The sequence below is a fragment of the Camelus dromedarius genome, chromosome X, assembly GCF_036321535.1.
Source record: "Camelus dromedarius isolate mCamDro1 chromosome X, mCamDro1.pat, whole genome shotgun sequence".
Taxonomy (NCBI): Eukaryota; Metazoa; Chordata; class Mammalia; order Artiodactyla; family Camelidae; genus Camelus; species Camelus dromedarius.
The window spans coordinates 43,245,467-43,271,075 of record NC_087472.1 but is presented as its reverse complement, the minus strand read 5'-3'; the positions used below and the strand labels follow the sequence as shown (position 1 = coordinate 43,271,075).

Below are 25,609 nucleotides of genomic sequence, written 5' to 3'. Positions count from 1 at the left end.
TAGTTTTGATTTACATTTCCCTATGATTAGTGATGGGGAATACCAAAAAGAAAGTGTTTTTGGGTATCGCTGCCAAATATATTGAGGAATATAGGAAAAAGATTTGAGAGCTCTTGAACTAGTTCATTTCCAGGTCTCCTTTCAGTACTTTCTTATTTATGTGTATATTCTAAAACATAATACACTTTATAAAAGGGGTTTATATATTTTAAGTCTTGTTAGCAAAATTTGATTAAATTCAAATCAGAAGACAAACTGTTAAAATTCAGACATTGTACAGTAAGAAATTCCTTTACAGTCGCTGTCCTGAAGTGTTTCAGACAGTTCCAAACAGCTTTTCTGTATACAGTTCATACAGTTTCAGAGATATTTTGATAAAGTAGAAATTTTTCAAAAATTTCTCCCAAATAGTTCAGTTAAAATGAAAAAGACAAAATCAAATAGTTTTATAAATAATATTTGATACAAAGAATTATGTTGCATATATAAAGCAATGAGTGATCTCTAAGGTTTTGTCTAGTTCTACAGTTGTTTTTATCTAGGCAACCTTCAGACAGCCACTTATGGAACTGTGTATATTAGGAACAATCAACCAAATAAAATGTCTTAAAATGTTCAATGTCATTCTTTGACCACCAAATCAGAAATAAATATTAATCTGTAATGGTCTGTTGGTTTGAAAATGCTACACTAGGAGCTTATGCCCAATTCATTAACAATTCTTCAATTTGTGGGGACCCAAAGGCAATGATATAAGACACAACAAAGAACAAAGAAATGAGCAAAGAAATAGCCCTGACTTTGAAGTAAAGACAAGCTATTAAAAAAAAAAAATCCCTCTGCAGGTTAATTAACATTGGCTGCTGTCTTCATTTCCAATTGACCCATGAAATGAGATAGGTGTTCTTATTGGGGAAGGACCACATCATGTCCTCAAGTAAAACTCTTATAATCTACTGTGTCACTATGTCTGAGACCATCTGAAGATTAGTGAATTTTGTGTGTGTGTGTGGGAGTTTTCTTGGGGGGAAGTAGGGAGATAATTAGGTTTATTTATTTATTTAAATTTTTTTTAAAGGACGTACTGGGGATTGAACCCAGGACCTCATGCATACTAAGCATGCGCTCTACCACTGAGCTATACCCTCCTCCTAGTTAGTGTTTGAAATTTGATTTACTGATTCATCAATCCATCAGCTCCTTTGCTTCACATTTGATCATTTTGTTGGTTATTAACCTCCTTAAAATGTTGAGGAAGAGGAAGTATCTGTTGAGGAAAGAGCTTGGACTCTCAAAAACTGAGTTTAAATTTTGGTTCTACTATTTCACTACCTGAATCACCTGAGGAAAGACTTGCTATCTCTATGATGATTAGGATAATAACAATAATAGACATGCCTCATGGGGCTGTTATGGGGAGTAAATGAAATAATGTACTGGAAAGTATTACAGATATGCTAGTTGTCACTGTAGTCAGTTTAAAACAAGAAAACTCTATTACACATTTGCAATATGAGGACAACAATGTTTGAGATTGGATAAAATTTTTAAATTAATGGTTGAAAGGAATTTAGTAAGGTATGGTAATATTGGTGAGACGGCTTCCTCAATTCCCATTATAATTATATCCAAATATTTGTCTATATGATAGTCATAATTGGGATGATTTAGAATTTATTTAGAATAAATAACTGCCATAGGCAAGAAATAACATCTTAAAAATAGGAGCTATATGGAAATTATATGTAGAACTGAAGATTCATTTACTTGTTAGGAAGTGGTGTGACCATTCAGCATTTTTATTTAATTTGTATTAGTGACTGTGAGCATCTAATATGAAGCAAATTTAATTTGTATAATAGGCCCAAAGTCTTGAAATAATTTAATAATAATATTTAAATATACATGGAGTTCCCAATTGATCCAATAATAATTATACTTTTTATAATTCAAAGAGCTATACAGTGGATTTGAACACTCACTGTCTAGGTTGATAGTCTTGCTCTGCCAGTTACTATCAGATATTGGGGACAAATAGCTTAATCTCTGTTTTCCCAGGCTATTTTTGAGAATTTTTAAAAAACTTAATATTTATAGAGCACTTCACCACAGTATATACATGGAATATTGTGAGCATTCAAAACATGATACCTTTTATTTGTCCATTAATTTATATGGAAATCATTGTCAGAATATAGCTGAACAAAAAATAAAAACAATATGTTTTAGAATATCAAGAGATAAAAGAATATGGTCAGCATGGCCATAGCCATGAGCAAGAGGCAAGAATTTGTTTTTACTCAGGTGCTCAATTTCAAATGTCATAAGTGAAGTGGATAGTCTATATACTACTGGTGAGAGTGTAAATCACTCCAACTTGTTTTGATGAAAGTTTGGTAAAATTAACAAAATCCTTACAAATGCACATACCCCTGACCCATAAATTCCAATAATAAGGAGTTATCCTAAGGATATTGTTAGACTTCTAAGCTGTGTGATAATATTTCTCCACTGCCATGATGTTTTCCCCCATCCCTGCTATGTCATGCTTCTTTATCACTCTCAGATATCACATATTCCCTTATCTGCTTAAACATGGCCTCCCAAGTCTCTAGGAGTTATAGTTTCAGTGGCCTAACATGTTAGCTCAATTGTTTATTTTTTTTCCCCTACAAAGATTTCCAAGATCAAGATCATGGAGACCTGACAGTGATACCTTGAGGCTCTTGCCTTTAATGTAGAGATCCACAAGCATATACTGCTTGACCTCTTCTACTAGATGACTTAGTGCTCTGTGTCTTCTTTTAGTGCTTTGTGTCTTCTTTTTAAATTAAGAGACAGATTAGGCCAGAACTCTAATTGGGAGCTATTTTAATACTACCTTTGTTACTCATCTTTGTATAGAAGACACACAGACATCTATGATCGTATGAGGTTGAACTTACCAATCTTGAAAATGTATGTGACACAGGCATGTACAAAAAGGATACAGGTGCAGGGATACCAATTCAGGACTGTTGTAGTAGATGATGGATGATGGTGGCTTAGATTAGACTGTAGTCAGTGTAGAATAAGATAAAAGGACAATGTTAAGAAATAATTTGGAAATAGAATCAACAAGACTTGATTGAGTAATTTGATGTGAGGGGCATGATAATGGGAGGTGGTGTCAAGAATGACTTTGAGCTTTCTGGTTTAAGCAAACTGGATGAATAATGATGCATTTCCACAGTTGGGGAAGATTTGAGGAGAAAACAACATGAAGGAGATAAACAGTTAAATTTTGGTTGTGTCTATTTGAGATCCACATGAATTATCCAAGTAGAAATATTAGGTAGGTAGTTGCATGTATTAATTAGGGAAGATTTGTGAGTTTGAGATATCAAATTGAGATATATCAGCATATAGATGGTATATAAAGCCATTAAGGGAGATGAGATGGCCAATGATTTAGTAGTGAGTGTAAGAAGAAAATAGAGCTTAATGTACAGTCTTTGAGTAACTTTACCAATTGAGGGTCAGGTCTAATAGAAGAAGATGAACTGGCAAAGGGCATTGGGTGGGAGAGACAAAGAGGTAAGAGGAAATTCAGGAGATAGATGTCAAGAGAAGAGAATGCCTTGTGAAGACAGTGTTGTCAATACTGTCAAATGCTCAGAGACCAAGACTAGAGCAACAGAATTGAATACAGTAATATGTATGCCATTGGTAAATTTAGCATGAGAAGTTTTGGTGATCGAATTTGGGGATAGAAATCACGTAAGTGGGTTAAAGCATGTATAAGAGGTGAGGAAACGGAGACAAAGAACACAGACAGCTCATTCTACAAATTTGCCTATAAAAGACAGGAGATAGAGCGGTAGCTAGAAGAGGATATGGAGCCAAGGGAGTTACTGTTTTTGTCATTCTTCATTTAATGAGAAAGAGTAGACACTGAATGTTGATGGGGTCTAGAGGAAAAGAAGTCAAAGATACAAGGATGGGAGTGGTAACCGACAGGGTCTCTAGGTCTCCGATAAAGTTGGGTGGATGGGGAAAAAGAGTATAGGGGATGATGTTGGAGTCCTTCTGTTAACTTTCCTTCCATGATCCTTTCAACCATTTTCTCACCATTCTCATTCCTTTCAACCAGCTCAGGATACCTTTATCCTGGTCTCTAAAGTTGTTGTGTGTTGTGACCCTGGGGTTCCTGAAAAGCTAGTATAGTAGAGTCATTAAGAGATAATCTGTGGAATCAGTCAGATCTAATATGAGTCCTTTTACTGCTACTTATTACTTTTTAAACTTGGGCAAGTTGCATAATCCTTAAGTATCTTCATGTGTAAAACAGGGACAATAATAACTAACCAGCAAGAATCATGGATTCAATAGGGTAATGCATGTGAAACACTTAGCATAGTATCTGATATATAGTGAGTGTTGGTTTCAGGCAATGCAAGAGGCTTGTTGCCAGCTCAAAATAATGGTCCCTGAGTGAGGTCAGTTGGGGACATGAGCCATTGGTTTACTCACTGCATCCCTATTCCTCTACATTATCAACAATTTGCAATCTGGTGGCCCATGGGCCAAATCCAAAGCACTAGATATATTTTGTTTAGTCCACTGAATTTAAAAAAAAAAAATGAAACTTTTTGTCAGCATTTAAAGGTCATGAGATTTTACATATATATTTGGACTTTTGACTTCTCAAGGACAACTGGTAGACCTGTACATATGTGAAAACACAGGACTGTGCCAGTAGTTTCATTATTGCAGTTTACCTGTTTTATTCTTTTAGGCACTTGAGTTTCCAATCCCTGCTATAAGGCATCCCTTAACCTTGAAGTTGCTGTGCTACAAGGGAACAAACTCATGCCTTTGATAAAACTTTGCACATTTATTCAGCTACTTGCAAAACAAATTGAAGACAAAACTCCAAAACTTTTAGAATTTATTTTAGTCTAATGCATAATCATTTATAGATGAAAAAAAAAACTATTTCAGAAACCAAATTGTCTCCTCAGACACCTTCTAATTTTGTCCATAGTATTTGTGAGTAGGAGAATTGACAAGGCAGAAATAACTATAGACTTTGGATTAAAAAAAATTTTTTTTCCAACATCCTCCTCTAGCTTCATGTCTTCATTTAAAATAACTTATAGGGTCATTCAGTATGTCATTTAGCCAAAATTAAAGCTCAAAGCTAACTTACCAGAATTTTCAGGCCTATTGCTCAGCTACTGAGCCTTGCTACCCATTATAAAATGACCACCTTCTAATAAATACCTCTCATGGAATGAGGGCATAGAGACCAAAGGTCATGTAAGTTTTTCTTTTGATAAAGGATCCTTTATACTAGTTAATATTATATCCCCAAACCTTCATCTGTCAATTTAGCAGCTAGACAACGTGCAGTACCATGGGAAATCAATAATCTTATTCAAATTGATTTTAACTGGAATCTGTTTCAGTTTATCCCTTGATAATAGGTGGCTGTCATATTGCAAAATACATTTTAATAGCTGGATACATATGCCAAAAGAAAAATCAGCAGAGGCATTTCAACTATAAAAACATACTCGCTCACCCCACACTAATATTCCTAGGTTAGAAGAACCAATCATATCCATAGCCTAGAGAACCAAAAGGAAAAATGGTGTTACCTAGCGCACTTGGTTTTCAGTTCTTCCAACACTTGTTATCAAGTCTCTGAATTAAATTCTCATTCCTTGAAATACCTATGGTGATTTATATTTTCCTGACCAGATACTAATGGATAATGCTGATGACAACAGGAAATAGGTATAGTAGCAAGGAAGTATGTGTTATAGTGAGATGCTTTCAGTGCCATTTAACTACTGATCTTCAACCCTAAGATCAACACATGAATATGAGCAGACATATGCAAATTAGAACTATACAGAATGCTGAGCCACAGAGACCAACACTGGCCCACTCTGGTAAATTAACATCGAAGAAAAAGAGGACCTTAGCCATCAGCCGTTGAAAATTTCCAGTTCCATTTGCAAGGATGTATTGGATTACATTATCACAATATTTGATTCATCAAACTCTCCGTTCGACTCAAAGCTCAGAAAGCAGCCTGATACGATTTAACTTCCAATGTTTCTCAACCTACTGGAGAGAGACTGTGCAGAATATAGGGACATTTTGTGGGGTGAATTAATATAATATTTTCTAATTGAATTTGTTTCATGTGTCACTTGGTTACAAGGAGAGAATGCATTGATGAGGTTGACACAAATAATCTATGTGACAGTTAGATTTATTACTGTAAAGTAATAATTTGGAATTTTGTTGTTTACCAGGTCTTGTGTGTATATGACTAGTTTGAGTCAGGCTTTCAGGTCCTAATTATATCTGGGCACTGACAAGAGTGAGTATTTGGATTTTAAAGGAAGCTCCAGATTCTAGAATGTGGTACTGCAATGTCAGATCCTGCCCCGTTCTAGCCAGATTTCTCTTAGAAAACATTACTGCCATGTCATTGTTTACTTGCTGTTATATTTCAAAATGAACTAGGACAGGTAGAAAAATGAATTAAGAGGATCTAGGAAAAGTGGGTTAATGGATTTGAAGATGTATTTCTTACATTATATGCAATCTTTTAAGGATGAAAATGATTTTAAATTAAAAAAATATAAAGTTAATGGTATCTTTTTTCTCCAGAATATATCAAAGAGGTCAATATATCCTTGAGAAGGAAGTTTCTATTGACTGTATATGAGAATGAGCCAGTATGTTGACCGAGTGTACTGGAGAGCTAAAACTCAATGTCTAGAAGTTTACCCCTATCCAATGATTGGGAGGATGCAAGCAAGTAGGTTGTACACATTCACATCAAGAAGCCAGTCTGACAGAGGTTCAAGAATATTAGGAATAAAGTTGAGGAAGATAGACATCTCTTTTTGTCAAGTGAACTTGGGTGATCTGCTTTTGGTGTACCAAGATTTCTCTTTTTATACGTCGTATCTACAGGTAAAGAAAAAAGTCTGATATACTTATAGCAAGTAAACAGCCACCACCTATTTAACTCCAGAAACACAAATGGGAAAGTTGCAACATCTATTATATAATAAAATTTAATGAAAGATCTTGAATGTAAGAATTCTGGAAAGGAATATTTTGTGTCTATGCTTTTTTTTTTTTTGGACGTTCAAAGAGACATTTTAGATGGCATTTTAATCTTGATAGATCCTCATGAAAGATTTATATAAGTGAATTCAGTAATAAGATAGACATTAGGGACATATATATTTAACTCTGACTGCAAAGAAAACATCAAAAAGCTGATGTAATTTGCTATCCCTAAGGAAACTTCATTACAGTTTGGGTTTAATAAAATAAGTGAGCAGCTGAGAAGCTGGTCCACGTAGATTAAGAACTGTCAGAAGTTAGTTGGGAATTTGTTTTCTCATGAATGTAACTGAATTATATATTCTTAGTATTGAATATGAAATATAGTTATGAGTACTCCTAGTATGAATATAACTGAACTACATAGTCCTAATATGAACTTCCTGATTTGTAGATGGGCTGTCCAGAATGGAATTCATTCACTTACTTGGCTTTTATAGTTACTTCCATGTATAAACTGTTATCTAACTCATTTTATATTAGATTTAAAAATAATTTATATAAAATAAATGTCTTCATTGTCTTTTTATGAAGGTAAACATATCAGTTGACATTTTCAGTTCTGTCAAATAGGCGTAGTTGGACATGAATTAAGGATGAAGTCAGAGCATAAGAGAGGGTCAGAAATAGAGTCAAATAGGTCTCTTCTCTTTGGTGAGGAATGACATTTACATGATAATTGTTTTCTATTTATTGTTTCTGCATATAGGTTAATATATACCTGTTCTGTTAAAAAGTTTGTAACTACAATGAAGTACAACAAAAAAAAAAAAAAAAAGGAGAAAAAAATCACCCAGTGATGTCTGGGCATTTATTTGCACATAGATTCTTTCAGTCTTTTTTTCTATGCTGTTTAGTATTGTTGAGATTATGCCATATTGATTTTGTACCCAGCCTTCATCTCCATCTCTCCCGACTCCATTAAAACATTTTTCTTCAATGAAATAATGTGTTTAAAGCACAGAGTAAAACACCTGGCCCATTATGAGCATGCAGTGTTTACACTGAGCTATTACATGTTACTCTAATCATTTTTCCAAGTCACTGCAAATTCTTTTAAATATTTTAATAATTACATAACATTACATAACTTACCTGAACATTCTCTATTTATTGGACATTTTTGCTCTTTCCAGTGTGCCCCTATTCTATATAGTAGTTCAAAGAAAATCTTTGTGAAATTAATCTTAGCATCTCTGACAATTTCCTTAAGTTTGTTAATTATTACTTTGGTCAAGATCAAGTGTATGTACTTCTTTAACATAACCTACTAAAACAGAATTTAAAATGTCAAACATATGAATCTTTTTATGGTTCTTAATGGACATTGACAAACTTCCTTTCAGAGATATTGTTCCAGTTCATACTCCTAGAGAAAGTGTATATCCACTTTTATTGCATCCTTACCCGGCTTGAATATTTTCATTAGAAAAAATTGTTAAATTAATACACATGTATACCCAATTTTCAATTCTTTGATAGCCAATGAGGTTGAATGTGTTTTCTTATCTTCTTTACCCATTTGTATTTTTACAATCTGTCAATTAATGTTCTTGCTCATTTGTCTATTGTGGTCTTCAGTGCTTTTATATATAAATATATATGAATTTATATACATACATATAAGCTATTTACATATTAAAGATTTTCATTCTTTGTTTTATTTTAACATATTTTTCTCCATCTTGATATTTTAACTTTATATTCCCTAAGAAGCAGACATCTTAATTTCTGTATAGTCCAATCTATTCAATTTTCCTTTCTTGCCTTGTTTTTAAATCTTACAGAGAGAAAGCACTTCCTATTCAGAAGGTAGATTGATGTTCATATTCTCTTTTCTTTAATGGCTTGTTTTTCTGTATGTTTTATGTTTTCCAATTATAGTTAGATGATTTACATTTAACTATTTAGACCATCTGGATTTTTATTGTGATATATAGTATGAGGTGAAAATGTAACAGTACTTGTCCTTATAGTTAACCAATCATCACAGTACCATTCTGAAACAATTCTTTCTTTACCCTCCAAATTTGTGATGCTTCATTTATCAAGAATTGAATCTTATAAAAAGAATGTTTATTATTCTGTTTCACTATAGTTTTATAATGTTTTGATAGTGACATGCTTTGCTTTAATTTTATTTTGTATTATCTGTTTACTATATGAATTTTAGAATCATTTTGTCAAAATACATAAAAATCTCATTTAGGTTTTGATTTGGATTGTGTTAAAACATCTATTAATTTGGGAAGAAATGACATTTTTGCAATATTCATTCCTCTTCAATTGGAACATACTATTTATCTCAAAGAAGCTTCTTTGATTTCTCTCAGTAAAGTTTTACATTTTTCCTCACATGGATCCTGTACATTTCTTGTTAAGGCTTTTCTTAAGAATTTCTGTGAACTTAATTTAGGAAATAAAAACAGACTCATAGACATAGAAAACAAACTTATGGTTACCAGGGGGTAAGTGCAGGGGAGTGGAGGGATAAATTGGGAGTTCAGGATTAGCAGATACAAACTACTATATATAAAATAGATAAACAACAAGGTCCTACTGTATAGCACAGGGAACTATATTCAATATCTTTAATGACCTATAATGAAAAAGAATATGAAAAAAATATATATGTATAGCTGAATCACTATGCTGTACACCAGAAATTAACACATTATAAAACAATTATACTTCAATTTTTTAAAAAGGGGAAAGAAAAGGATTTCAGTAATTCTACTCTGTGAGCTTCACTGCCACACCAGAAGCTCCATGAGGACAAGAAGCACATATGTCTCATTAATGCAGGTTTCCCCTGTGCCTGGGATTGCCTAGTACATAGTAGTCATTCACTAAACAAATACTCATTGCCTGACTGATTATCTCATCAGCATTTGAGTTGTACCCAAATTCATATCTAATTCATAATTTCATACTTAGGTAAACTACTTTAGCTACAAAATAAGCAAGAGTCCTTATATCCTGAGAGTGTTAATGATTCCTCTCTAGGTATAGGATCTCAAACTCAAATGCCTTCAAGGCCCAAGCAGTTAACCTTAAGTGAAGGAGAGAGAGTAAAATGATAAGATGGGGTGGGCCCTGTGATAAATTGGAGAGTACAGGCACATCCAAGGGCATCCAAGTTCATCAAAATATATTGCGTAAGCTGCACAAAACGTATCTGCAGATTGTGAGGTTTTATTCCTGTGTCTAGTGCATTCGGGAAAATAACTTGCTTAAAATAGTCTGAATCATAATGCTGAAATGAGCATCTTAAGACTGGATTTTGTTAAATAATCATATCCTTTACCTTGATTCTCTCTTTCTGACATCATATATCCAAATGTGAACATAGAGAAAACTCATACCACAATCACACCAAAATTCTCAAAGCCTCAGGTAACCTAAGTCACCTTTAGTGGGAAGTTGCTCTTCTGAGCTTTGACTTTTAACACTCCAATAGGTTGCATCTTCCTGGAGTTTGCCAACAGGGTTATTTTATGGGCATGCTTCTGTTCTTGAGCAAAACTAAAGCAGCTGTGAGTATCTTTAATCTCACATGTAGCTGCCAAGCTCTTTACAAACTTCTCTAACCCATCCCAGGAATTCCTTAACTTGAACTTCAGCTAGGGCTCACATTCAGGACTCATGAGGTGGACAATTCATAGAACATATTATTTATATTAAATTGAGTTTTTAAAATATTTTTCATTTTGTTCTAGTTTGTCAGATTTACTTGTCCCTATTTAAAGCTAATAGTAAAATTGGTTTTGTTGATTAAACAAAATGTGTTGTTGATTACAAAATATTTATGAAGGTAGACTATTTTGCTCTCTTTCACATATGGCAAATTAGCTGGGGTTAGATGATGCCAGTCTACTTACTAGTCAAATAAGAGCCATCAACATCAGAGACAAGGAGGGGACCTAGGAACTGTCCTTGAACTGGTTTCTGAGGCCTAGCCAACATACAATTAGCTATGCTTTTCAGAAATACTCATGATAATAACACTTTAAAATAAAAAATATCTTTCTGTTAATGAAATTGACAAGGAAAGGCTTTGATTATTGTTAAATATTTTTATTTCAAATGGACCCAACTATCCTTGTTGCAAAGAAATCCTCTTTGAAGCTTCAAAGAGGCTTTACAGTAAAGGTTCTTAATCTATATGGTCAAGGCATAAATGGGATTTGGAGGGGCGATGGACTCCCTGAAATATTATACAAAACTCTGAGTATATTTCCATATATATTTTATTCCTGTGGAGAGAGCCCTTATCTCTTAGATTCTCAAAAGATTCTATAGGAAAAAGAGATTAGAAACTACTGCTTTAGAAAAACAGGAATTATCCACACAGCATCTGCAGATGAACCTTAATGCCTACTTTATGACACATCTATCCATCCACACTAGCTCCAGCAGGTGTGCAGGACCTCTTAGGTTCCTCTTATATGAATGGTTTCATAATTCAGCTATGAAACAGAACCTTTATTTATTTGGCTCAGCTCTAGCACGTAAGTGTCTTCTAGCAGACAGAAAAATCAGAATCAGAATTCTCTGGGTGCATCCAAGGATCTTGTGCATCCACTAGACCTATTGCTTTCAGATAGTGCTATGAATACTTGTTAAATGATTGAAGCACTGGCTCTATTTTATTGCAGCTACTTTGTGAATAAACATGCTTTTCAAATTAAACACCATGTGATATCACTGGTGATTTCTTTGAGTTAGATCATGCTTAAGTAGAATGCTAGAGCATGGCATAGTTGTGAAAATGAAGGCTTTGGGTCCAAACATGGACTCATATCCCCTCTCTGTCAATTAGTATTTGTGAAATAGGGAAAATATCGACCCTATAGAACTTTGCTTAGAATTTTACAAAATGTGCCAAATGCCTAGTATTGTGCCTGGCACACAGTAAATATTCAATAACTGATAGCAGTTGCAACCTAGATAGCAAGACTCTTGTCTTTATGGTTAAATTGTCAACACCAACTAATATATGTTGTCTTCCCGGTCACATAATTTATGCAGCAATTGCCTGGATTCCTCCAGATAGTGGCAAAATAAGTTAACTAACCTTCAAAAAGGATTATTTATAATTCCTGTGTTGAGAGGACAGAGCTGAACATTTCAGTGATGGGTTCGGCTTAAATGTATTGCAAGACACTTATTCATATTCTGTAGAACTCTTGAAGGTTTGTGTGGGTCTTCACTTCAAAAGTGCAGCTTATGTTCTATAAGCTAGTGTTTATGTATTAATATGTACACAGTACCTTACACTGAAATGAGGATTTGTCTTTCAAGACAAATCAAAAACATGAATTTCAAGTACAAGCCTGACAAACATACTTGTAAATATGCTACTTGTCACAAATGCATGTTGCATAAATAGCCATTTCCTGACTTTTATGATGTGATTTTTGACCCACAGAGTTTAATACCATGCTAGGATGAGCAGGGAATAAATAAGATTTTATATTATAAGCCTAAATCTTTTGAATAATTATCTTTCATTTGATGGAAATTTATTATTATGCCTATCTCAATAGTACTCAAAATGTAAGACAAATGTCTGAAGCTATTATTAAGTATACTATAGCGATTTTGTTATATAGAAAGGTTATTTGAGATTTGTTGTAAACATTGAAATTTAGAAATCCAGGTGTATTAGTTTATACAGAAAAATAAATTGCCTTTGTTTTAGAGCCCTAAAACTTGGAATGCAATAAAAAAAAAAAGCTAATTAACCAATTTATCACAAATACCGTACAGGCTAATAATTCTCGTAATTATCAAGACAACTCAATTTTTGCCTTACTATGCAAAACTTATTTGTTGAACTGAATTGGAGATCATCAAAATTACTTACAATATACTGGTTACCAAAGTGTGACAAAATCAGCCTGCTATAACCAATTAATTGAACTTAAAAAACTTTTAAATTATTTTTGTTTATTAGCATTCCTTTGAAGTTAATGATGTGGTCTTTTTTTTTTTTTTTTTTTGGCTAGGAAAATAACTAAAATATTTTAGAAGAAAATTACATTTCTCTGGTTTGAAAAGACCAAGTCACCCTAATAAGTAAACAATAAATTGCTGTTTTAACTTCAATATGAAAAAAAAACACAATAAATTAATTTATTTGTACTGTTAAACATTTTTAGCAACCAACACTGTCTATATGTTAAATACTTTGGAAAATCAAGGCATCTATGTTGATTTGCTTTTCTGCTACTGCTGTTGCTTGGGTGATATATAGAAGAAATCATTGCTTTCTAGACCTGTTCAATTTCTTGACTAGGGCAGATACTGAACAATCTGTTGTACACTCTATGATGCAGATACACTCTGTAAATATCTTTCTTCCCTCTTTCTCTCTGGAGAGAAATCCTGCCTATAGTCACCTATGAAATGACCTGTTGCTCTTTGCTCTTTGACCCACATTAGAAAAGGTGGCTATTTTAGTAAAGATATTCCCTACTTCTCAATTATATTAGAGAAGAGTTGTGTGGGTAATTGAGATGTCCCTGGGAATAGTTAACTAGATACTTGACAGGGGCTTTATAAAATGACATTGACTTTGGTGAATTAATCCCAGTGTATGTTCTGATTTTCAGACTAGCAGGTCTAGAATATTGATTTATTAGTATCCTAGAATTGCTGTGTACTCAGATTCTCAGTATGTAAACCAGAAAGCCAAAATATTGGTGATAATTTAAAATTGCTACATAGACTTGATTGTTCTCATTGACCTGACCAGCATATTCTGGAGACACTGTATACAAGAATGATTAAAATCACATGTCTTTGGAGTTAGCACCTGGACTCAAACTTCCAATTGGCTATTTTCTCTCTCTCTTATCTCTGGCAAGTTAATGTCTATAATGTGGTCTCACTTTTTTTCAACTGCAACTGGGAATAACTATATCTGCTTCATAATACTGTTGTAAGGTTTGTATAAAATAAAGACTATAAAGATAATATCAAAGTGCATAGCATATGATAGGAAAATATTGTTAGTCTCTCCCTATAAGAAAACATAGGCAAATTATTAACTGATTGCTTGTTAAATTATCTTATGAGTTCAATGATCTTTCCACTGTACAATAATCAAAACTATACTCTGCGAAAAATAAAAGTTCCTTTATTCACATCTTACAGAATGTAGCTACAAGAAGTACTTAAAAGCAAACTTTTTTCAAAGTTTGAAACTGTTAAACGTATGTCACTTGTGACCCTTTGTATAGTGTTACAGAAACTAACAAACCAACATCTTTGCATCTTCTTTTTTCCCATCTGCTCTCCCAATGTGTTATACCAGCTCATCTATTTTACCAATTTTGTTTTTTTTTTAAATATAGGGCTAATTAGAGGCCAAATACAAAATTATACATCAACAAAAAAAAATTTAAAGATCAGCAAAAGCACTGAAAATTCAAGGAACAAAGAATACATATCAAAATGTCTTACAATAATGCATCTAAAAAAATCTGAACAACAAATGCCATAAACCTCTCATCTCCGTGAAACGTATAAAAGTCAACAATGACAATAGCAAGTCCAAGGATAGTGTTTTAATGCAAAGAGGACCTCTGAAACAATTCTGAACAAACTGTATAGATCAAATTCCTTAACTGAAGTCAATGAAGGATGATTTTTTAAGAATTATCTTTGCTATAACTTATTATAGTAAAAAATGGAAACAATATTAATGCTCAAATATCAGGAAAATAGATGAATTCCACCTACTATATTAATATGAAATATCAGGACCTTAAGATCATCAAAAATATCCCTTTTTGAAAATGCTTAGTGACATAAGATGCATTTATTAAGAGAAAATATGTTACAAAACAGTATGTAGGTATGATCACAATTGCATTTTTGGAGTTTGTAGAAAGTGCATAAAACAAACATTGATGAAGGCATACCAATATACTTATAAGTGGTATCTCTGTGTCGCTTTTATCCTATTTTCTCTATTTTTGTGAACTTTCCAAATTTTTCTGCAGTGAACATACTTCTGTTAATTAAAGGCAATAAAAATAAAAGTCACATTTGAATTGAGAGGCAGCATCTTAAATGGGAAAATCAACTAGGACATAACTGAGCCAGACATTCATGGGCAAGTCTTGAAATTTGAGTGAATTACTTACTGCTGAAAATTTTGCTCAAAGGTCTAGCTCTAATCATGACACCAAAACCTTTATAAATGTATTCTGTAAGATTATATTCCCTTGATTTGATCTCATTTTATCTAAAAAGGAAATGATCATTATCAAGTAACAAAGAAAGAGGGATATTATGCTAAACACATAGATACATCTTTTTTTCAAAAAAAAACTCTTCAAATAAAAATATTCTCAGAAAGCCAGAGTACAAAGGTTTTGCATAAGGGCAAGACATCCTTTGGAGAAGATTGTACTTTCCTAGTGAGTAAGAAAGGATCTGTGTCCTAAGTTTTGAAAAGCAAATCCAGTGTGTTGTATGTAGCTCATGCTCCTGTTTCAAGGTGACATTTTAAATAAGCTAGACGAGTAGTCTGGCCCGCAAAAGTTAAACACGAATCTCCAGAAGTCTAGGTAAGGAAGGACAAATAAGATGACTGTCCACATTGAAGCTTTTAAGAACTAGACGAGCTTACTCATGCAGGCTGCAAATATCTCAAGTCTGCCCAGTGCTTCCAACCTCTGGTTAAATGTGCAACAGAGAAACAGATGGCTTACGATATAAATGTCTGAATCCAATATGTATTTCTTAAGCTCTCTATGTTTACAGTGTATAAGAGGATTTTATAATCCAGTTGAAGAAAATAAGATTTAACTGTATTAAGCAAGTAGCTCCTGCAATTGACCTCTGGAATATTTTGTTAAGCCTAGGAGTCTTATTTCTTAAAATACTGAAAGAGATGGAAAAGTCTTCAAAAGTCACAACACAGCTTATCGTATTAGCTCATTATAAAATGTATAGAAGCTGTCTGTATCCTGTCCTGGGTTACACAGTTGAACCCAAATGTCCCAGCTCTCGAATTTTATTCTTTCCCCTGGATAACTTTGGCCTTGAGTATACATATCACAAACTACTTAAAATTTTGACAAAGACATACCTTTGTTTCTGTGACAAAGGCTTTCAATGAGATACTCAAATGGCATGCTGATTCAACTCAATTCAATCAATATTTACTGAGTACCATGTGTCTGACACAAATTTTAAATATCTGGAAGACCATAGTGTCTAGTGAGAAAAACACATGGGTAAATAATAAAATACAAGTGGCAAAACCAAGGGTCAATTCTCAGTGCCTTTTTTAGTGGATCAGCAGTATTTCACCACTGCTTATCTCCCTCCCTCCTGCAACATTTTATTTGGATGCCCATCCTATAAAATAGCCATTCCTTCTTCCTAATATCCCATACCTTCCTCACTCTCTATTATATATTTCTGTAGAAACTATCATCAAATGAGATATTTATTTGTTATCTGTATCTCCATAAGAACAATGGAGACTTTCTTTTGATTAATGCTGCAACCCCAGGCCCTAGAAGATTGTCTGGCATGTAATAAATACCCAATAAGAATTTGTTAAATGAATATTAGAGGAATGTAGAAAGTACCATTGTAGAGAGTGAAAATAGCAATTGATTCTGTTTCAAAGTAAGGTTGGAATTCGTTAAGTTTATAGATAGTAGATAGCACTAAAAGTAAATCTTTAAAGTCTAGATAAGTGTTTTCCAGGTCACGTTCTCGAAATGTAGATATCTTGTTCAGAGAATGTCAAGTTCAGTGTGGCTAGAATATAAGTTATTTGGTAGCTAGAAATAGAATTGGAATCCATCAGCTGGGTATAGTCTGTGAAAAGGCTTGTATGCCATGCTAAGGAAAGTGGACTTAGGCAATGAAGAAACATCAAGAATATTAAAGCAGAAGCACAGATAGCTTTCACTACTGTTACTATTATCACTAGTTTATGCATGTGCAGCATTTGCTATGGGCCAGGCACTGTTCTAAATATGATACATATTTTCATTCTTAGAATAATCTAATGAAATAGATATTATTATGATTCCCATCTTTCAGATAAGGAAAATGAGGTATAGAGGGTACAGAGAAGTTAAGTAACTTGTCCAGTATCACATAGCTACCAAGTGGCAGAACCAGGGTGATAAACCCAGGCACTCTGGTTCCAGAGAAGACACTCTTTACCATTATGCTATGAAGGATGAGTTGGTTTGATGGGGTGAGTGTTCAGGTAGGATAACCAGTTAGAGAATCACTGAAGAGATGATAAAGGCCTGCCATAAGACAGTAGTTATGGGATGGGAGAAAAGGAGTCATTTTGAAAGTATAATTGACAAGACATAATGAAATGACTGAATGTGACTGGTGAGAGAAAAATAAGTCTACTTTAGAGGATTCTATAGCTCAGATGATGGTATCATTAATCAGAAAAAGGAAGACAGAAAGAAGAACAAGTTTGGATGAAGATGAAAATGATGGATTTATTGACAATTGAATACACATCTAAGTTGCTCTAGTGAAATGCCTATGTTGAGCTTTTATTCATTTGTGTCATCCCCCAGTGATGCAAGTAGAAACTTTATGAGTAAACATCAAAGTTCTATACAATCTTACCCTAATTCTTTCTCTACCAGCCTCAAACATGCTAAAATCCTTAGCAATCTGAACAATAGTTCATTCATTGGAGTAGAATAATGTGCTGTTGGCTAAATCTTCAAAATTCTACTCTTTATTCCCTCCTTTGAGAATCAGCCTCTTTCCAAAAAGGAAACAAAATAATTAGTGTACATTTCCCCCTAAAGGAGTGTATGTATAAATCAGCATTTTGTCTTAATGGTGTTGGAAGACAGTATCAGGAAGCTAAATCCAATTAAATAACAATGGGAAATGTCAATAAACCACTTTAAAAAGTGCTTTCATCAAAGACCTAGAATTGCCAAAGCATTACTGAAGAGAAAGAAAGAGGCTGGAGGAATAACTCTCCCAGACTTCAGACAATACTATAGAGCTACAGTCATCAAGACAGCATGGTATTGGTACCAAAACAGACATATAGACCAATGGAACAGAATAGAGAGCCCAGAAATGAACCCACAAACTTTTGGTCAACTCATCTTCGACAAAGGAGGCAAGAATATACATTGGAATAAAGACAGTCTCTTCAGCAAATGGTGTTGGGAAAACTGGACAGCAGCATGTAAAACAATGAAGCTAGAACACTCCCTTACACCATATACAAAAATCAACTCAAAATGGATTAAAGACTTAAACATAAGACAAGATACAATAAACCTCCTAGAGGAAAACATAGGCAAAACATTATCTGACATGCATTTAAAAAATTTTCTCCTAGAAGAAATAAAAGCAAGAATAAACAAATGGGACCTAATGAAACTTACAAGCTTCTGCACAGCAAAGGAAACCAGAAGTAAAACAAGAAGACAACCTACGGAATGGGAGAAAATTTTTGCAAGTGAAACCGACAAAGGCTTGATCTCCAGAATATATAAGCATCTCATACGACTCAATAAGAAAAAAATAAACAACCCAGTCCAAAAATGGGCAGAAGACCTAAACAAGCAATTCTCCAAGGAAGACATACAAATGATCAAAAAGCACATGAAAAAATGCTCAATATCGCTAATTATCAGAGAAGTGCAAATCAAAACTACAATGAGTTATCACCTCACACCAGTCAGAATGGCCGTCATTCAAAAATCCACAAATGACAAATGCTGGAGAGGCTGTGGAGAAAGGGGAACGCTCCTACACTGCTGGTGGGAATGCAGTTTGGTGCAGCCACTATGGAAAACAGTGTGGAGATTCCTCAAAAGACTAGGAATAGACTTACCATATGACCCAGGAATCCCACTCCTGGGCTTGTATCCAGAAGGAAATCTACTTCAGGATGACACCTGCACCCCAATGTTCATAGCAGCACTATTTACAATAGCCAAAACATGGAAACAGCCTAAATGTCCATCAACAGGTGACTGGATAAAGAAGAGGTGGTATATTTATACAATGGAATACTACTCAGCCATAAAAACCGACAACATAATGCTATTTGCAGCAACATGGATGCTCCTGGAGAATGTCATTCTAAGTGAAGTAAGCCAGAAAGAGAAAGAAAAATACCATATGAGATCGCTCATATGTGGAATCTAAACAACAAAAACAAAAACAAACAAACAAACAAAAACAAAGCGTAAATAAAGGACAGAAATAGACTCACAGACAGAGAATACAGACTTGTGGTTACCAGGGGGGTGGAGGTTGGGAAGGGATAGACTGGGATTTCAAAACTGTAGAATAGACTACACTGTATAGCACAGGGAAATATACACAAAATGTTATGATAACTCACAGAGAAAAAAACGTGACAATGAGTGTGTATATGTCCATGAATAACTGAAAAATTGTGCTGAACACTGGAATTTGACACAACATTGTAAAATGATTAAAAATCAATAAAAAATGTTAAAAAAAAGTGCTTTCAGTTTAAGATATAGAATGTTTTCCTTTTTGTCTTATTTTAGTTGAAACATACATTGTGGCTCTTATTTCACCTTCTTACATAATGATTAAACTTGTATTATTCACAGATTTATTTCAGTAGGGTTTGATAGCTGCAAAGATAGGGGGTTACAAAGAATGTGATGGGAATACTTTTGAAAAACACTTATCCTAGTCTTAGAGGTCTTAGAAAGTTACCCTGAAAAAGTGACATCTTAGAAGAGAACATTGACTATATATGGGCTAACCAGATGAAGAGAAGATGGGCATAGGAGTGTAAAAGGTAGAAGGAACAGCTTAGTCAAAAAGATACATGCACCCCAATGTTCATAGCAGCACTATTTACAGTAGCCAAGACATGGAAGCAAATATATATATATAATGGAATATTACTCAGCCATAAAAAAGAATGAAATAATTCCATTGGCAGCAACATAAATGGACCTAGAGATTATCATACTAAGTGAAGTAAGTCAGGCAGAGAAAGACAAATATCATATGATATCACTTATATGTGGTATCTAAAAAAAATGAGACAAATAAACTTATTTATAAAACAGAAACAGACTCCAGACATAGAAAACAAACTTATGGATACCAGGGATAAAGTGGTGGGGAGGGACAAATTAAGAGTTTGGGATTCACAGATACAAACTACTATATATAAAATAGATAAACAGTAAGGTCCTACTGTATAGCACAGGGAACTGTATTCGATATCTTGTAATAACCTATAATGAAAAAGAATATGTATATGCATAACTGAACCACTTTGCTGTGCACCAGAAACTAACAAATACAACACTGTAAATCAACTAGACCTCAATTTAAAAAAAGAAAAGAAAAAGCCATATGAGTAGTTAAATGATAGTTATGCCTAGCCAAAAGAAAAGAAAAAGCCATATGAGTAGTTAAATGATAGTTATGCCTAGCCAAAAGTTAATACACTGACATGAAAATTAATCAACCAATAACTAAACTCTTTTAAAAAAAAAAAGGACAAATTTATTTAATGTTAGGAAAGAATAATACTAAGCAATTTCCTAAAAAAAATAAACCCAAGACACTGAACCAACAAAGAATTGGATGAACCCATTTTATGACTCAATATTTATTATTTCCTGGCATAAACGTAGGTCAGACTAGCTGACACATTTGAGCCCCTATAATTAGTTGGTTTAAATAATAATTGATACAGCTGTCTAGGACATAGAGGATTTAATTCCTGTAAAGGAATTATAACCATTAAAAAAAATTAATACTTCTAGAGTTTTCTAAAACAGTATGGCAGAAGCCTAGGATGTCCTAAATTTGGGCTCAAGCTATTTTAGTAATTAGTAGTCCCTGACTTTGAATGCGTCACAATGAATGAATTTTACATTACACACACCATCTCTCTTCCTCTCATCTTTCATTCACACACAAACAGACACACACACACACAGTTGTGCAATTGGCCTAGGTTAGGTAGGTGGGACTGAAAAGAGATTTTATCAACATCAAAATTTTCCAAACTTGTATATTGTCAAATACTGTTCAGCAGAAAATGCGTTGTGTCAGGTTTCCATAAGTTTATGAAGCACTAGGTTAAACACTTTTACACAGGTTTCCTTCCTGTCAGACATCGAAAGGCTTTAATGTACTAATGAAAACTGTCCTTTCTAAGAGAGAGACATAGAAGATAGCATATCCCAGATTTTTTGACCATAGAACAGTTAGCATCTTAGTCTGGAAGAGTGCTCTGTGGGACTCCAATTTGGGAAAAAAAAAAAAGGCTACGCTTTAAACACCTGCAATAGTATAGATATTTTAAGAGGTATTAATGGTACATATATGAAATAGTCACAGTGAAGTCCAAAATCAAGAAAATGTTAATATATTTTCTCCTATACTTTCCTACACCACAGTAAAGACTATAAGTCACACAAATTAAGTATCTCTTCATTCCTGACAGGAATAAAAAAATATTTTCCTCAAATAAATACTTCATGGATCTATTTTCAAGTTACCACCCAAATCTGGAGAATCACCAAAGCTCCTCCAAGTACTTTGGTTCATGTCTGTTTACAGCTTAACTATAAATTCCTTGAGGGAGATAACCCTGTCTTTTCTTTCTGCTGCAGACCAAAAAAATGTTGCCTGCCATTCCAGAAAACAAAAAATTGTTGATAGCTATCAGCTGCAGCTGTCCCCATGGTATGACCTGAGGGAAGTTCAAGATGGAGAAAAACAGGACGCCGGTCCTAGGTAGTTAAGATGTACATCTAAGGAATAATTTCAGTGAGCCCAGAGGCTTGTATTTTCCCCTACATAGCAAGGCACTAAAATCCTTAACTTGAGATGTCTAGTTTTTGTGATTAGGAGTAATCTTTTCATGTTTGACTACATATATATACAAATATATATATGTATATATATATATATTTACTTTTTTTGGTCAGTAAAACTCCTTTATATCCTGGCTCCTCCCTTACCTCCTCAGAGCTCTCTGACAGGCTGTCTCCTGCGTCATAGTCCTCAGTAAGGTCCCCGAATAAAACATAACTAGCAACTTTTAGGTTGCGCTTTTTTTTTTTTTCAGTTGGCTCTACCCACCAGCACTTGCTACAGTGCCTGATAGTGGTCCTCGATAAATGCTCCTTAATAAATGCTCCTTGAATGGGTCGGAAATGGGGCTGGGGATAATTCCTTTTCAGTATTGCCTTATTTACATAAATATTATTGATTCAGCTTTTTCATTTTCCTAAAGAGGTAACAAGTTAGGAATGCCAGAGGGCCCATTTTAGATCACGTCAGATCAGATCACTTCAATGTAAAAACAGAATAAAAAAACAAACAAAAATGTATAATGTCTCGCCATTTACCCAGAATAAAGCCAGGAGTCCCTTACAGTGGCCTGCAAAGCTCTTCATTGTCTGTCTCTTCCACTGGCACCCACTACTTCCTGCCCTCAGTTGCAATTCCCCTTATAGACTTTACTTTTTCTTTTAGCCACACCGCAATGATTATCTTCTAACTCATGATAAAATAGACTTTTATTGTTCTTATTGTTTATTGTCTGTCTCTTCCCGCTAGAATGTAAACTTCATGAAAGCAGGGATCTCTGTCTTGCTGTACACTGCAGTGGTCCAAGTTCTCAGGTGCCTGGCGTATAGAAGGTGTTCAATACATATTTATTGAATGAATGAATGAATGAATGAACAAATGAATGAATGTAAAAAAAATAGTAACTATCTCATGCCGCCTTCTCTTTTCTCTCTATTTTTCTCGAGAATTGCGTTCTGTACTTCCAATAATTTCTCTTTATGCTCTTTCCTGTTATCATTTAAAACTGCTTTAGAAGGCATACCGCATGCTGGGAGAAATGAAAGATACCATTTAGAGAGAAAAAATTAACATTTCATTTTCTATTTTTGACTTTATAAATCATCAAAATAAAACAATCCACAGGGGGGGAGATTTACCTTGCTTCAAATTTCAAAATGTGAACAAATGGAAATTGAGTTCTTTTGAAGCCGCAAGCTTATCTACAGTTTTTCACATTACAAAGAGGCTCTATCAAAAACTTTAGGATTCAGCATTCCACACATCAATTGTCTTCAAACTGGGGTACATGTGCCCTTGGATGTATATGAAGATAGTCTAAAAGGTACTCTGACATCAATAGTTTTAAAAGAATCAAATTTCAGATTTCAACTAACAAATTCTCTTTGTTAAAATTGTTATAACAAAAAGAAGATGTCATAGAGGTTTTTCTTTATCATCATGTCTCTTGCATTTCCCCTTCTGTTTACAGAAGAAAGACAGTCCTCACGTACCAGGGATCTTGCTTTGGGACACTGCCTCAGGGTATAATGCATTTGGGGTGCCCAATAAAGGAATCATTTTAAAGATTTCTGTTGAGAAAGTAAATGATTGTAAAGCCTAAGCAATAGGTTATTTTGCAAACCAAATAGATTTCAATTTTTTTGCTTTTGAATGAAATCGAAGTTGAATATAATCAGATTATCAGATAATAGATCATTAAAATTCTTTTTGATGGTACATCACTAAGTAACTGGGAAGAAGTTTAAATAATCGAGTAACAGTTCTGTAACAAACTTCTTTCCACCCCCATCTCCTTGTATAAGATAAATTTTTCTCATTGCTTATATTTATAAATAAAAATAAAAATATAATTTACTCTGAACCCTGCAATAAGTAATACTCGTCTACAAATCCATGTGCTAATTGAAAATATTCTCCATTCATTGCTTTAAGAGAGGCACTTGCAATAAAATTTTACTTTTTATGATTAATAATTATTCTTAAAAAACTGTTAGATATTTAAGTTGTTTTGATCAATTGTGTATATCTAGTAAGTGTAATCATAACTCAGTCTAGAAGACAAATTTTAACACTTATAACCTCATGATCATTTTATATTAAACTAAATATTAATTTATATTCATATATAGTAGGGTGAAAAATAAGACTTTCCAGCATAAAATACATTTTATTAGGATAAAATTCAGTGAGTAAAGTAGAAAGAAATATGAATTCAGGAAGAAAAATAAATGATGCAGATGTTTTTACTTTTAAAAGCTTGTGCACGTGTTTTTAAAAGTGGATTCTGAAAGCATCGAATTGCTATAGTAGTTAGAATCCATCAGATACATTTAAAAGAGGGCTGTAACTATTTTATTTTAAAATACTTTTATTTACAATATGTTGAAAATTATATTTTTGCTGCTATTTAAATATATGGTGAAAAATTATACATGTCACCTATAAAAATATGCAAGGAGGGATGCTTATTTTCAAAATTATTTTGCAGGCTATGTGAACAAAAAAGGTAAGATTCTTTTCGTATAAAAAGGAGTGTGTTTTCAGCTTATAGTCATGGGCTCAGATAGCAGCTAATAAGGCCAGGTGTATCTTCCTGACCTAACCACCGTATCAATGATAACAGACAGAATGGAGTGCTCTGTTTATATTTGTACAGCAAATCAGTGAGACCATTACAGCCAAATTCATATAATCAGATACCATAAAGGTTGAATGTTGACTAACAAGTTGGCAACTATCTGATTCAGTTGGCTCATTAAGATAACAGAAACAGTCAAACCAACCTTCTGTGCTTTGGTCGTTTCAGCCCTTATAAAGAGCCTACGAACTGAGTTGACAAATCACTTTCAACCCCTTTTTCTAACAAGGTAGGACATTAATTAACATAGTTTTGACTATTTATCCATATATATTACATTTTTATTGAATATGGTTGCAGATACTGATTTTCTTAAGTGCTTAAAATTAGCTCTTTAATTTTTAAAAATTTTTTAATAAGGGGAGATAATTAGGTTTATTTATTTATTTAATGGAGGTACTGGGAATTGAACCTGGGACCTCATGCATGCTAGGCACTCACTCTACAACTGAGCTTTACCCTGCCCCCTAAAATTAGCTCTTTAAATGCAACTTCTTCTGATTCATGGAATACAAATCTCAAAACACTGAGTCCAACTTTTAATTCCAGGAGGAGAAATCACTGAAGGAGTATCACTTTTTTCTTTCTCCTTTCCTTACATCTTTTAACAAACTTTTTATTAAATGTCAATTGCAGGTCAGGCACTTCTGTAGATGTTTGGGTAGGGGCATGAGGGCATGATCAGAGAGGTACGTAAACACTCATATAGAGTTACTGCACTCATGGGGTTCAGAATATTGGGTAGAAGTTAAGAGACACGTACTTACAAACAGATGATTCTAGTCCAATATGAAAGTAATCATAGAGATGAAATAAGCTTTAGATGGTTACTGTTGACTATGAAAGTTTTATTTTACCTAAACCAGTGGGACTCAATCCTAGTCTACTGAACTGGGACATGCCAGCTCTATTAAAATTATTTAAGGCACTTTAAAAACTATAGATTCCTAGCCTCCACTGCCATTAATTCTG

At 33.8% G+C, this 25,609-nt stretch overlaps 1 long non-coding RNA gene and 1 other non-coding gene across 2 annotated transcripts in view; one reads left to right on the top strand and one right to left on the bottom strand.

Moving 5' to 3' along the window:
* The window catches only part of LOC116150904 (uncharacterized), a 453,257-nt gene that overhangs the window by 312,692 nt on the left and 114,956 nt on the right, over nt 1–25,609 (top strand). The window lies entirely within an intron of this gene.
* On the bottom strand, nt 1,077–1,149 carry TRNAT-AGU (transfer RNA threonine (anticodon AGU)). Its single transcript has one exon. It is a non-coding gene; the product is annotated as a tRNA-Thr (tRNA).